This window comes from Hevea brasiliensis, chromosome 16, assembly GCF_030052815.1.
Source record: "Hevea brasiliensis isolate MT/VB/25A 57/8 chromosome 16, ASM3005281v1, whole genome shotgun sequence".
In the NCBI taxonomy this organism is placed as follows: domain Eukaryota; kingdom Viridiplantae; phylum Streptophyta; class Magnoliopsida; order Malpighiales; family Euphorbiaceae; genus Hevea; species Hevea brasiliensis.
Window position 1 is genome coordinate 50,655,364 of NC_079508.1, and position 16,662 is coordinate 50,672,025.

Genomic DNA, 16,662 nt, shown 5'->3' on the forward strand with positions numbered 1-16,662 from the left:
AGGGAAGAAGAAAAAGAAAAGGCCGGTCCGATTCGATCGGTCCGATCCGGTCAGGTTCGATTCGGCCGGTTCGATTCAGGATACAAAATTTTGAATTTTTACTCTGCCTCGGGACCGAAAAAATTTCAGAAAACTCAGAAAAATTCTTAGACTTGAAATATATTTTTAGTTTTACCACGTAGTTTTTAAATTAATTTTTAAAAATCCTCAAAGTTTATATTTTCGGAAAATCGAACCCGATTTTTAAAATCCGAAAAATCTCAAATAATTTCTTAAAATTTAAATAAAAATTAAAATACCAATATTACTCATAAAATAATAAATTTAAAATTTTTGGGGTGTTACAGTAATTTTCAGTTTATAAATTTACTTAAAAATCTAAATTTGAGTATATTTTATTCTCTTTAATATTAAAAATAGAAAGTTCTGGTAAACGCCTAGTCAAAAGTCTTCGACTACAGACCAAAATATTAGTGGACAGCATAAGTCAATCTTAGGTATAGACCATAGCGCATTTTTTTTCTATGGGCCTAATGCTATTTTTTCTATGGGGTGGGGCTATCAATATTTTTTTCTACGGAGGGTGGGCCTGATGCCATGAAGACTTGTTGACGTAGAGAGAGGTGGTGGCCACATAAATAGAGCAATGAACCGTAATTTGCCACAGGCCGAAGCAGAAGACATGGCGAGATTCATCTTTGAAAATCTACCCTTGCTTATTTCCCTTGTCCTATTCATTCTTTTACACTCCTTACTTAAAGTTGCTTCTGCTCCACTCAAGAAGCAAATGCTCTTCTCAAATGGGCGGCCACCATTCACAACCTAAAAGATTCTAACATATCTTCATTGCCCCTCCTTCAAAATGCCACCAATTCCATTCCAAGAACAAGCCCATGCAATTGGGTTGGACTTTCTTGCAACAGAAATGGAAGGATTGAGAGATAAAAATTAAAGTCTACATAAAATTAGTAAAATATGAAATAGTTAATAATAAATTTAAAATATTATTTTATTTTTATATATTAAAAATAAAAAATATCTCTACAGCAAATAAATCTATATATATATATATATATATATATATATATAATAAGAAAATATTTTTAAAAAAATATTATGTGACATTTTTTTATAATATTATCATGTATTAATGCACGAAAATTCCTAATTAATCAAAAAAAAGGACCAAGAAAATGAAACTAAACAAAACAAAAGAGGACTATCAGTAAAAGCCAAAGACTTTGAAACATTAATGCATGGGTCGGTCAATATATTTGAAATTTTGAACTTTCGGGCGTCCCTTTCATTTTTCTCTAATTTTTTTTAATAACAAAATAGGCCAAATAATTAAACAAGTCTCAAATACTTTTTTTTCAGTGAATAAACTTTTTATAATTCAATTTCGACCATTAAGTCCTTTAATTTTAATTTTAACTCAATTTAATATATATATATATATATATATATATATATATATATATATATATATATATATATATATATATATAAGACCACAAAAAATAGTCAAATATTATTAAAAAAAAAAAAAAAAACTCAAGTCGTTATGTATTCCAACAAAGCAAATCTACTCAGATGCCACCAAAGAAAATATGAGCAATAGTCTAAGCTTTTTGAACCATGTTCAAATTAGTTCACAAAATCTGAGCAATTTGAGCCATAATCAAAATTTCACCGAAGAAATTCTACCTAAAAAGATGAAGTTGACAAAATCTGATCAATTTGAACCATAATCATAATTCCATCAAAGAATTCATAACCATTTTATTTTTAAAATTTTTATCAGCCAATGGTGCTCTTGGCATATGAAATTTTTAATTCACGTTTTTTAAGTTTTACTAATCTCAAGTTAAAAAAATTAAAATATAATATTAAAGTGTGTATAATTTATATTATATTATATATATATATAATTATATTAACATTATATAATATATTAAATGATATGAAAAATACATATATAAATTAATTTTTGCCTCATTCATGTATTTGGTATAACTTATAAAATGTTGATTTATGTTAAGTGTTTGATAAAATTATATTTAGTCATCGTTATTAACTTATAAAATGACTAACAAAATTATATATGTAATTTATATTATTATTGAAATAAATATATATTTATTAATTTATTGTGTTAATTATATCATTTACTTAATTATATTATGTTAAAACCCATTTACTTTTTTATTAAAATAAATATAAAATTAGTAATTTATTGATTTATTAAAATAGATAAATAAAAAATAAATAATCAAAAAATTAATTCAATAATTTAAGAAAAAAATAAAAATATACTTCTCGATTCAACGAAACAAATATATATTTTTTAATTTATAATATTATATCATTTATTCTTAAGCTTCAGCATGATAAAAGGTATGTTTGATATTACTGTTTGAATTGTTATTAAAAAAATTAATTGTTTAAATATACTACTTAGAGAGTATTAAAAAATAATTTAAAATTAAATTTAATAAATTTTAATTATAAAAATATTAAAATAATAAAATAATTTTTTTCAAATTATTATTATCAATAGCATCTAAAATAATATTTTTATTAAAAAAATAATTTCAAATCTGTAAACACAACACTAAACAGGCACGAAATTGGAATGGCTCATTATCAGTTTTGTGTTTCTTAATTATAGAAGATTGTGGATAAAAATGAGTCTCTTGGCATGATTAATAATGGTCATCAAAATACTGGGATATTTTTGTTAAATGGTAAAAAAATATAAAATTATGTTACAGTTAATGAACAGCTCTAATAATAAAAACTTATGTGTAATTTATTAGTTATTAATCACTTTTTCAAAAGATTTATTAAATAAATTGATATACATATTTAAATACTTATCAGTTATTAATTATATTCAACAACTAAATCAATATTTAAAAAAATATTAAATTTTTGATCAACTCTATTTATAGAATTATTCATGAACTGTTGGGTAATTTTTTTTACCATTACTTTACAAAAATATTCTTATATTTTCACATGCTGGATTAGCTCAAAAAGAGTGATATCAATTTTTTTTTTTTTACAATATCATCATCCATGACGTTAATACTAATTTTTTTATAAATATTTTTTTTTATTTTATTAATGACGTAAATCGAGGAAACATTTATTTATTTACATAATTTTTTGCGTAAAACTTAAAATTACAATTTTTTCCAATAATAATTATTGTATTATTTTATAATTATATTTTTTATAAAAATTATTATTTTTATTTATTTATTTTAACAATAAAATAATTATATAATATAATAAATCAATATATAATTTTATTTTATTATAATAATAAAATAAATCATATGATATAATAAATTAATAAATATATAATATATATTTTTATCAATTATTTTATTTATAAAAAATAATAACTTACACATATTTTTATTAAATACTTAATATAAATTAATTATTATCAATTATAAATGTTATCAATTATATTCATCTAAATTAAATAGATATTTAATAAATTCATCAAACTCATTGGCTTATTTTTTAAAATACCCATACATTAACAGCCAAGCACTAACACTCTATAATCATGATTCTTCATACATCACAAATATGATTCACTGTTTGAAAATATGATTCACGATTCCCACTTTTCCTGTACTTTTTTTTTTTCAAAAGCAATCCTTTCACTATTGCTTAATCACCACTAACTGAAAGTGATAGGAAAAGGAGCGTTCAATTTTTTTTTTAATTTTCTGTTTAAAAATTAAAATGTTATAAGAATTTAATTTAGTTGATTTTTTTATTAATTTTTATATTTAAAATAAAATATTCAAATTTAAATTTTTTAAAAGAAATAAAATCATAATTATGTAAAAAAAATTTGATTAAATTATTTTTTTTATAAATAATTTATTATAAAATAAGTTATATAATAAAAAAAGAAAGTGATAAGAAAAAAAAATCCAAATTATGAGTTGGATTTTTATTTTATTAATAACTAATTTTAGACAATTGGAACAAATTCTACCAAATGGTAAAAACGATAAATAAAAATTAAAAAATTTATTCTAATAAATACTCAATATTTTATTACTTGTGTTGAAATTCTGAATCGAGTCGCTTAAAAAAGTTTTATTTTATTATAATTTTCCAAAATAAATGCCATCCTTTAATTTGTCAAATAAGATATATTAGAACTATTAACTTGGTTATTAAAGTTCTAAATAAATTTTAAGCTACAATATTGAGTAATTTTGAGTTTAAATTTAGTTAAATAAAAAAATCTACTGATTTCCGTTGAATTCATTAATAAAAAATATTAAATGAACTAATCTAATAATAAGTGTAATTTTCAATTTATAAATTTACTTAAAAATCTAAATTTGAGTATATTTTATTCTCTTTAATATTAAAAATAGAAAGTTCTGGTAAACGCCTAGTCAAAAGTCTTCGATTACAGACCAAAATATTAGTCGACAGCATAAGTCAATGTTAGGTATAGACCATAGCGCATTTTTTTTCTATGGGCCTAATGCTATTTTTTCTATGGGGTGGGGCTATCAATATTTTTTTCTACGGAGGGTGGGCCTGATGCGATGAAGACTTGTTGACGAGAGAGAGGTGGTGGCTGCATAAATAGAGCAATGAACCGTAAGTTCCCACAGGCCAAAGCAGAAGACATGGCGAGATTCATCTTTGAAAATCTAGCCTTGCTTATTTCCCTTGTCCTATTCATTCTTTTACACTCCTTACTTAAATTTGCTTCTGACTCCACTCAAGAAGCAAATGCTCTTCCCAAATGGACGGCCATCCTTCACAACCTAAAAGATTCTAACATATCTTCATGGCCCCTCCTTCAAAATGCCACTAATTCCATTCCAAGAACAAGCCCATGCAATTGGGTTGGACTTTCTTGCAACAGAAATGGAAGGATTGAGAGACTAAACCTTACCAACGCAGGTTTAAATGGTACGCTCCATGAGTTTTCCTTCTCTTCTTTTTCCGATCTTGCTTATATTGATCTTAGCATTAATCTGCTTTCTGGTACCATTCCACTTGGAATCACTCAGTGTCGCAAGGTATTTTGCGGTCGCCTGGACGAACCCTCACTGAAGTGGAAAGGAGTGAGGAGTCGCTACTTTAATTTTGAGGAAAATTAAAGAAAACCATTTGCAAATTAAAATGAAACCACTTCAAATGCAGAGATTCTAAGTTCGGGGTCCGTAAACGGATGGGGAAGGTGTTAGGCACCCCACCTCGTCCCTCAAAGAGGGTGAGCAGATTTAACCTTACGCTCTATATAAATTAAAATCGATAGTTAGGGGGGGATTCGAATGGAGATGTTAATCCTTTTGATAAAAGGGAATATTTGATTTTTCACTAATTCGGATTACCTAGATACATAAGTAAATGAGACAACCTTAGTGAATTGATGTCGTGTAATAGTTTTCGTTTAAGGGATTACTTTGCATGTTTATTAAAGGTTGATTTTGAGGATCGGATAAGAACTCTTCTCCGATCTCTGTATATTTATTAAAATTTGATTAGAGAATCGGATAAGAACTCTCCTCCGATCTCTAGTATATTTATTAAAGTTTGATTAGAGAATCGGATAAGAACTCTCCTCCGGTCTCTTTTAATATTTAAAACCTTTAATTGAGAATCGAATAAGAACTCTCCTCAGATCTCTTTGAAATATTTAAAGTTTGGATTGAGAATCGGATAAGAACTCTCCTCCGATCTCTTGTATATTTATTAAAGTTTGATTAGAGAATCGGGTAAGAACTCTCCTCCGATCTCTTTTAATATTTAAAACCTTTAATTGAGAATCGGATAAGAACTCTCCTCCGATCTCTTTTGAAATATTTAAAGTTTGGATTGAGAATCGGATAAGAACTCTCCTCCGATCTCTTGTATATTTATTAAAGTTTGATTAGAGAATCGGATAAGAACTCTCCTCCGATCTCTTTTAATATTTAAAACCTTTAATTGAGAATCGGATAAGAACTCTCCTCCGATCTCTTTTGAAATATTTAAAGTTTGGATTGAGAATCGGATAAGAACTCTCCTCCGATCTCTTTTAATATTTAAAATTTTTAATTGAGGATCGGATAAGAACTCTCCTCCGATCCCTTTTAAAAAGGTAATTTGAGAATTTTAACGAAGGATCTCGGATAAGAACTCTCCTCCGATCTCCTTTTCGTTTGGATGAGGATCAGGTAAGAACTCTCCCCCGACCTCTTAAAATTTAATTACGGTCGTATCGTGTGAGGACCTTAGGCTAAGGGTTCTGGCATCAGAAGACACTAGGAACCCGGATTAAGCTTCTTTTAACTCATTGGTGACTTGTGTCTATTAGGGAATACCGGACTGAATTTTACCGATCTCTTTCGTGATCGGCTCACCAGTACCTTTCGACAAACAACATTTACTCTAGCCTGAAGTCTAATTTTACTCTGACTCTCCGCCTTACCCAGTCATCTTCTCGAGCTAGTCTAGCGGTTCGACTTCATAACTACGATTTATTACGAGCGTTTATTAAAAAACTCTTATGTTAAGATACTGCTACCAACACTTTATCAAACTACCTATATGTTGCCCGAAACCAGAACACCTACATTAGGAGATAATAAAAGACCAAAAACAAATAAATAACATGAACTGGTACACCAAAGATAAACTCAATAGGATAACCACCCACGTGGGACCTTCCAACGTAAGACAAACTTTAACAAAAATTACGAGCGTAAAAAGAAAGATGAACACCGGATAGGGCAATGGTTCATACACTCACCTGCAGGAAGTTGAACCTATTGAACTAACTATGGAGTCGCGAATGTTGCAGAGTTGCGTGCTAATAGTCTAAGGACTAATGCTTGCCTTGAAATGACGAATGCCTAGCTAGCATGTAATCGAACCGGAATGACAATGGGTGAGATTGAGCTCAGAAAATAAAAGTAGATATAAAGGTGATGAAAACAGAACTGAAACTTAAGAAAGGATAACGCAGAGCGATGAACAAACTGAAAATCAAGAGTTCCAGTGTCCAACACTTCTTCAAAGAAAATACTTTAGAAAACTGATTTCTAAAGTCTTTCTAGCTTAAAAATAGCAGAGTAGCGAAACTGAATCAATTTTCAGAGCCTTTCCACTATAATCACCACCCTTTTTCGTCCTCTCTCAACAGTTTTCATGCAGGTATTTATAGGGAACGGATGTTCCTAATGAAGGGTCAGGATTTTCTTTGAGGGAAATGGAAGGTTTGGATTTTAAAGGACACGATCTGATGGTTGGGAATTAAAGAGAATCAAAACGAACGACTGAGATCCTTTTCTGCAAATTTGTCCTTTCTCCTTTCTAATCTGATGGCTCAGAATTTTCTCGTCAAGGGCGATCCGAAGGCTGAGAATGAAAAACGCCGGTCTTGCGTCTTCTTCTTTGATCCAAGGGCTCTGGACTTGTCCTTACAAGTAAGATCAACGGTAGAGATTGGGATGTACAGGACTGTCATGGCATACTCTGGCGCCTGTCAGTAATGTGGGCGATTCTGCAAATGAGGCGTGCGGTGGAGATCTAAATGCGCAGCGCTTTAACTACCTCGGCTCACGATTATGGCAGCGATTATTGGAAGTTGTCTTATTCTCTTTGCTTTCCGACCTCCCCTCCCTTCCGATCTTTCTAACACAATCCTTTTCCGATCTCTCATGCCGGGCCCCTCCCTTCCGATCTCTCCCACTCCAGTCTTCTCCTTTATCTGGTCCGGTTCAGTCAAAGCATTTATTCCTTCGATTTCCGAGGCGTCTGCTTCGTTTTCTGCTAGCAATAAATGCTCAGACTTTCTCTATATATATACCTTCAACGGGAAACCCCTCCGCATTTGATTTTCTCCTTTTTCCTTCTCACATTTCCTGTTCTAATCGTTCCGGCAATAATCCCAGCCATGATAGCTGCTTTTGATCTTTTTCCGGCTGTCCATCTTGTTTACCGACTGAAAGTTTATGACCCTGGTGATCGAAAAACTACAATGGCTATGTTTGATGACAATGAGAGAACCGGACTAATTTACCGATCTAGATCGAGAATATCGATCGTATCAATCTCGAGTCGGCCGACCGATATAATCGGCGAACTGACTTCGGGCGAGAAGACTGCTAATTTCCCTCCGATTTTTGGTGACTGCCCTTCGAAGTTCATTTGGCTTCTCACCACATTGGGTGTCCTGACAGCGGCTCGGTTCCGAGCGATAACATTGATGACGATCTCTCTCATTTTCATGAGAGTCATAGTCACCCCATCTGAGCTGTACATCTATCCGATGTCGATGGCCGGTCTCCTGGTCAAACACATCTTTTGATTCAGCCACGAGACTAGGCTTTGACATAGGCCTTTACTAGATAGGATGTACTGCCGATCTCTAGAGATCGCCCAAATGATGTAATCTGACCTTTAATGTAATCCGATCTCTAGAGATCGCCCAAATGATATAATATGACCTTTAATGTAATCCGATCTCTAGAGATCGCCCAAATGATGTAATAAAATTTTATTTTGATAATTTATCATTTGGTTATTATTACATTGATTATTTTCCGATCTCTGATGTGTTCATCCGATCCGGTTCCTAACTGAACAGCCCTTAACCGATCCGCAATTCCAAACATCCGCCTTAATTCACCGATCTTTAACTAGCCGATCTCTCCTTATTATGGAATTTCTGGAATATTCGTGAGACGTGTCAGAAAAAGCTGGCGAATCCCGCTAACCGATGCGCCGCTTGGGACACCGTGAGCATTAAATGCTCAGACTAGTATAAATAGGGGATGAGTCCGCCAGTTGTCCCCTTATGTCATTTTCAGCCTTTCGCGAGCGATTCCAAAATCCTCTCATTTTTTCAAGTTCTTCCGACACCGATCACACTCCGGTAAGGGTTTTGATCTTTCTTTCAGTTTAAATTTTCTCTTTTCTTTGAAAATGAGCGGCGCCGAGGGTCAGAGAGTGGCAAGCCCCCCTTCCGTTCAGATCTCGTGGTCGTCAGATGAAGTAGAAGTGGTCGGACCGAGCGGGCGACCTGAACCTCCTAGGACCTCCATTCCAGCCCGTGGTCAAGCAGCACCCTCGAGGCAAACACATTCTTCAGGGAGAGAAAACCTCCCCATGGACGAGCTACCATCAATCCTTCAAGAAACCGACCTGCAGTCGTTCAGCTAAGAGTATAACATTCGGCCCGATTCATAAGAACTCATTAAGTGTCATGGCGATCTTCGAGCCATCACTTCTTCGAAGAGAATGATATGATCATGGTATACGAAGAGCAATTAAAGGCCGGGCTGTGGTTCCCTCTTGACGACTTCTTCAAGGAAGTTTTAAAATTTCACCAAGTGTGCATAGCCCAAGTTCACCTGAACTCATAGCGGATCCTAGTAGCCTTTAGAGGCCTTTGCCGAGCCAAAGGACTCAGTCCTACAGCTAAGGTATTCGCCGAACTACATAGGCTAACTCGTCGAAAGGACGATGAGTATTGGTTCTTTCAGGCGAAGCCACATTGTGGGCTTTTTACCGATCTGCCCTCCTCCCTGAAGAATTGGAAGGATCGCTTCTTTATTCTGAGGAGCAAAATTCCGAATGGCTTTGAGGGTTTCCCACGTAGCTGGCTGCACCAGGGTCCCTTACTTTCGAAGCGGATCACCCTGAATAGGGAAGAAGGCCTAATGGTGATGGAACTGAAAGATCAGGTGGCCCGACAGAAGTTCTCTTGTTTAGATGCAGTGACGGCCGAACTGCATCATTGGACGATGGAGTTGATTACTGGCCAAGAACGCGGGCTTCAGCTCTCTGACCTCGGCCTCGGTACTTCCTATATCTCTGATCTTTGGGCCTTAGCGATCTCACTGACCTTTTCTCTGTGCAGGTATGCCAAGCAGCGAGGGCTCCAAGGAGAGTCGGAAGTGGAAGAGAGAGGTCTCCTGAAAGGTGCGGGAGATGAAGTGGGCCGAGGCTCTTCAGACACCCAGGCATGATCTCGGGGAAATGCAAGGAGGCTCGTCTCAACCCTCGGGATAGCCGATCCCCGACATAGAAGTGGTCCGGTCTCCTCCTCGTCAAGAAGAGCCGCCACCACCCCTTCTAGTTGCTTCGAGTGCGGAAGGGGGTCCTTCCCAAACTACCTCGAGGACCCTCTCCCGCGGCGCTCAAGTACTGATCCATTCCCTGGAGAAGAACCGAACTGTTTGGGAGAATCCGGGTTTGACTAAGGTTTTTGGGGCCTCCATCTGCCTTCGGGAGGATCGAGATAGGCTAACCCCGAACAATCTCGATGATATCCTGACCCAAACTATGAGCCTGAGTTTGGAGAGCCTGGTGAACCAACACATTGTCCGGGAGAAGGCTCATCGCATGAGGCAGGAGCTCGAGAAGGTGGGTCATGAAGCAGCTTCCCTCCGATCCCAACTTTCATCTGCTCAAAACTACATATCTGAAATTGAGGGGCGGATGAAATTCTACGAGGACAAGCTGGCCGAGCGAGCTCATGTTCTTGAAGAGGCTCGGGCACTCCGAGCCGATGTCGCTCGCCTCACTGACAAACTCAATGCAAAAGAAGAAGAGGCGGTGACAAGGGAGGCCGGCGCTTATGTGAACGCCCATGGGGACCTTTTGGCCGAGCTCAGGAAGCGTTATCCCGAGGAGGACTTCTCCTGGATGGTGGACCTGGCTCCCCAAGACGAAGAGGATAGCGAGGAGGAGGCCGAGGGTGATAGAGGGGGTGAACAAAATGTAGAACAGGCTGGAGGTGATCCTCTAGCCGAATGACTTGTATATATTTCAATTTGAAATGAAATGAAATTCCTTTTTTTGTTCAATGATTGGATGGGATCGGAAAGTATCTAGGTTGCATAAGCACTTGATTGTCTGAACATATTACAACAATAAAAAGTGATTATCAATTTAAGTGTAAGAGGTCGGAAAACATTGTAAGCATGAGATCGGCTGAGAACAAACCCCAAACGGGACTTGATTAAAATTGGAAACTTGATTTGAACACTTAAGATCGGAATCATCATTAAACTGGATTGGAACCTTAACTTTATCAAACGATTATCCCCAAACTTTTAAAAGGGAGATCGGCAATAAGACTGGTGGCATGAAGACCTGACGTTGGTTTGGTTTCGTTAGACAAGAGATCAGAAATGTGATTGACTGGCCGGGAGACTTGACAATTGGTTTGAGAGATCGGTGAGGCTTTAAATGATATGGGGACTTAGTATTGATTTGATTCCTTTTGCGGAGAGATTGGAAATGTGGTTGTCTGGCAAAGAGAGATCGGAAATGTGATTGGCTGGCAATGGGAGACTTCAGTGCTGGGGATCGGTTTCAAAGTTTATTAATTTCGGAGATCGGCTAAAATATGGTGTCGACACTCAGCTTTCCAAACTCATTTATCTTGATTTGTCATATAACCTCTTGTCTGGGACCATCCCTCAAGAGATTGGCTTCCTTACAAATCTCGATACTCTGCACCTTGCTGCAAATAAGCTAAATGGCTCAATTCCTTCAACAATAGGCCAGTTAGGTTCCCTCACTGAGCTTGCCCTGTATACCAACAGTCTAGATGGCCTTATTCCCCCTTCTATGGGTAATTTGACCAAGATGGTTCGGTTGTTTCTCTATGAAAATCAACTTTCTGGTTTGATTCCACCAAAAATAGGAAACCTTAGTAATTTGGTTGAAATTTACATGGATAGCAACAGTCTATCAGGACCCATTCCTTACTCCTTTGGGAACTTGACAAACCTAACTGTGTTGCATTTGTTTCAGAATCAACTTTCTAGTTCAATTCCCCAAGAAATTGGAAACTTGAAGTCTCTCAACTCCCTAAGCCTTTGTAGAAACAGTCTTTTTGGCCCAATTCCGGCAACAATAGGTAATTTGACAAGTCTCACCCTTCTTCATCTCTATGATAATAAGCTCTCTGGCCCCATTCCTAATGAGTTGGGAAACTTGAAGTCTATGATTGATCTAGAGTTGAGTGAAAACCAACTTAATGGTTCTATTCCTGCTTCCTTGAGTAATTTGAAAGAATTAAAATATTTGTATCTCCGTGATAACCAACTCTCCGGGCCAATTCCTGAACAGATAGCAAGTCTCCCAAACCTGTCTGTGCTTCAACTAGACAAAAACCAATTGACTGTTCATTTACCCCAAACCATTTGCCAAAATAAAAAGCTTCAGAACTTCACCGTAAACTACAATCGTCTTGATGGCCCAATTCCTAAAAGCTTTAAAGATTGCAAAAGCTTTGTTAGAGTTCGGCTGGAGCAAAACCAATTCACAGGAAATATATCCAAAGATTTTGGCATTTATCCTCTGCTTCAATTTATTGATCTAAGCTACAATAATTTCAACGGGGAAATATCATCCAACTGGGGAAAGTGTCCAAATTTGACAACGCTGCTGATGGCAGGCAACAAAGTTAGTGGTACTATTCCACCTGAAATTGGAAATGCAGCTCAGCTACAAGCACTTGATCTTTCTTCTAATAAATTAGCTGGGAGTATTCCTAAGGAATTTGGAAAGTTGACTTCTTTGTTGAAGGTTTTTTTAAAAGACAATCGGCTTTCTGAAGGTATACCTTCAGAATTTGGGTCGTTAGTTGATCTTGAGTATCTTGACCTGTCAGCAAACAGATTGAGCCGATCAATTCCTAAAAACATTGGAAACTTGGTTAAACTCATCTACTTGAATTTGAGCAGCAATGAGTTCAGCCAACAAATTCCAATTCAGTTGGGAAAGTTAATTCACTTGTCGAATTTGGATTTAAGTAGGAACTTTCTCAAAGGAGAGATACCATCACAATTGAGCAGTTTACAGAGCTTGGAGACGCTGAATCTCTCCCACAATAATTTGTCTGGTTCTATTCCAGATAGTTTTGAAGAGATGCATGGTTTAGTGTTCGTCGATATATCCTACAATGAATTGGAAGGTCCCATTCCTTCCAACAAAGCATTTCAGAATGCTTCCATGGAAGCATTTCAAGGGAACAAGGGATTGTGTGGGGATGTCCCAGGACTCACACCATGCAATTCTTGGACCAACAAACGTACTACCTCCAGTAGGAGTCATAAAATGTTGTTTCTAATCATTTTCCTCCCTATTTGTGGAGCTTTTTCGCTTCTCAGTTTCTTGGGAGTTTTCTTCTTCTTTCGAAAAAGAAATGAAGATCCAAAAACAGAACAAAGTGATCAAGGGGATGAAGAATCATTTTCAATTTCGAGTTCTGATGGAAGAATCATGCATGATGAAATCATAAAATCCACCGATAGTTTTAATGTTGTATATTGCATTGGCAAGGGAGGATATGGCAGCGTCTACAAAGCAAATTTGCCATCAGGAAGCATAGTAGCCGTAAAGAAGCTCCACCATTATCGTGACAGCGAGAGGACATGTCAAAAGGAATTCTTGAACGAGATAAGGGCATTAACTGAGATAAGGCATCGGAACATAGTAAAACTTTATGGCTTTTGTTCATATGCTCAACTCTCATTTCTGGTCTATGAGTACTTGGATGGCGGTAACTTGGCCACAATCTTGGGCAATGACAAAGAAGCTAAAGAATTAGATTGGAGCAAGAGAGTAAATATTGTTAAAGCTGTTGCCAGTGCCTTGTTTTACATGCACCACAATTGCTCACCGCCAATTGTTCATCGAGACATAACAAGCAAAAATATTTTGCTTGATTCTGAATATGAGGCCCACTTATCAGATTTTGGGACTGCCAAGCTTCTAAATACTGATTCATCCCATTGGACTACACTAGCAGGCACATACGGATATGTTGCACCAGGTATTAGACTTAATGGCCTTTCTTAACACATAAAACACCAACAGAAGTCATAGTCTCAACCGAGACTGTGATTTGATCATTTTTTTTTCTCACCAGCTCCGATTATTTCAAGAACTTAAAATCTCAAATTCTTAAAAATAATTGCAGTATTATTAGATATTTATAAGCTGATTTTCATAAGTTAAGTCAAACATGCATTTTTTCTTTATGTAATTTGTAGTTATGAATGCACCTCTTATTTAATAAATTTTAATCAATTCATCTAATTTTGTGTGACAGAGCTTGCTTACACAATGAAGGTGAGTGAAAAATGTGACGTGTATAGTTTTGGAATAGTAGCATTAGAAGTAATCAAAGGAAAACATCCAGGTGAAATCATCATCTCTATGTCATCCCCTTCAGCTCAGAAGCTAGTCCGGGAAGATATTCTAGACCAACGCCTTCCAACTCCTTCCCCTCAAGTTTAAGATGAGCTAATGATAATTATGAAGGTTGCGATTGCATGTTTAAACATCAATCCACAATCTCGACCAACTATGCATATGATTTCTCAGCTTTTAGCAGCTCAAACTCCACTTTTCTAGATTCATTAGGTTAATAATTCAGCGATTGAGTGATTACCTTATGTATAGTAGATTTAGGGTTTAAATTTAAGTATCTCCTTCCTCCTTTAGGAAATTATCAAGATATTGAAAAAAAAAAGAAAAAAAGAGAGAACTATATCAATACTGAGCTGTGTATATGTATAAAATATATTAAATAAAGATCACACATGATCTTTCTACTAACTGTTCACCCATTATCTATTTGGAGTCAATAAAAAAATTATATTGTTGTAAGTTTCGCATTAATGTATTATACTAAATTCTTGCATAAAATTTATAAATTCAAAAGTTAAAAAATAAATATAAATCATAAATAGCTAGACTTTACCATATAATAGCATAAAATTAAAAATAATAATAATAATAATTAAAATTAAAAAAAATTAAAGATTAGTAAACAAGTCTCAAATACTTTTTTTCAGTGAATAAACTTTTTATAATTCAATTTCGACCAATAAGTCCTTTAATTTTAATTTTAACTCAATTTAATATATATATATATATATATATATATATATATATATATATATATATATATATAAAAGACCACAAAAAATTGTCAAATATTATTAAAAAAAAAAAAAAAAAAACTCAAGTCGTTATGTATTCCAACAAAGCAAATCTACTCAGATGCCACCAAAGAAAATATGAGCAATAGTCTAAGCTTTTTGAACCATGTTCAAATTAGTTCACAAAATCTGAGCAATTTGAGCCATAATCAAAATTTCACCGAAGAAATTCCACCTAAAAAGATGAAGTTGATAAAATCTGATCAATTTGAACCATAATCATAATTCCATCAAAGAAATCATAACCATTTTATTTTTAAAATTTTTATCAGCCAATGGTGCTCTTGGCATATGAAATTTTTAATTCACCTATTTAATTCGCAGTGTTTTTATTATTTATAATTTACATTAGTCAAGTTAAATTAATTCAACTAATTTCTCTGCTACAAATTTTTAGCTCTTTTTTCTCTTGCTTAGCTTGATACTCCCCTCAATTTTTCACTACCCGTGTGACTAAACCATAAAATAAGAAGTGAAAACTCCCAATTATAATGTATTTTATGATTATTTGGTTAAATATAAAGTAAAAATAAAGTGATTTAATATAAATTTATAATTAATCTCATGAGATTTTTCAAAATTCTCTTAAGATAAATTTTAAAATTTTATTAAAATATCTTATTTTTTATAACAAAATAATTTTACTTTGTAATAAAACCAAGTAATCATTCAATACACCCAAAATGTTACATAATTAATTGAGGACATGTGAACATTCTCAAGATTGATCTATGTCTAACCCCCTAATATAATTAACTAACAAGTCTCATTCAAATTAAGGTTGGATTAAATTAAAAAATTTTCAATCAAATTGGAGATTAGGTTATTTATTTGAATTCTCTACGGGGTATCTTATTAAGCTAATTAGGTAGGATAGCATAAGTTTAGGTGAGCTTATGAGGTGAGTTGACAGGCACTAATTCTGCTGAATCTTCCACTGGAAAGGGATGTATTTGTCTCGGCCATGCATGCATGCATGGGCGGAGTCAGGTGCTGAGTAGTGGGGGTCAATTTACCCCACTCATTTCCCTCTAATGAAAATTTTCATATATATATTATCATATAAATTTTTTATATGACTCGTTAAAAATAATTTTTACCTCTTAAAATGTTTTAAAATATTATTATATTCCATAAATTTAAATATATTTAAAACTTATTTAACGACTGAATTTTTTTACTCAATAAAATTATTGAACAAATTTAATTTCATAAATAAATTTTTTATTTTTATTTTGTAATTCATATTCTATTATTATATTGAAAGGATATTTTGTAAAGACCTAATTGTAAAATTAAATGGGAGATCAAATATTAAATAATTTTTTATTATACATATAGAATAAGATATCTTTGATAACATTAACAACGAAATAATCATGCAGTACTTCCAGAAAATCTAAACTCATTGAGTATAATTGAGAATTTAATATTACAGTGAGAATTTATTATTTTATGAAAATATTTTCTTTTTCTACTATATTATTGTTATATATCGAAAATTTACATATATATATATATATTAGATAATTTATTATTAAATACAATAATTTTTCTAATAAAATAAAAATTTTTGGACCCACTAATTTAATTTTTCTGACTCACCCCTACTTACATGGCTTTTTTAGTGGGAGTAGTAGGTGAGCAAACGCGG

The 16,662-nt window shown here is 33.8% G+C and overlaps 1 pseudogene; it reads left to right on the forward strand.

The window, feature by feature from the left end:
- The first annotated feature begins 4,640 nt into the window (after positions 1-4,640).
- LOC131174652 (MDIS1-interacting receptor like kinase 2-like) lies at positions 4,641-14,673 on the forward strand (annotated as a pseudogene).
- The last annotated feature ends 1,989 nt before the right edge of the window (positions 14,674-16,662 follow it).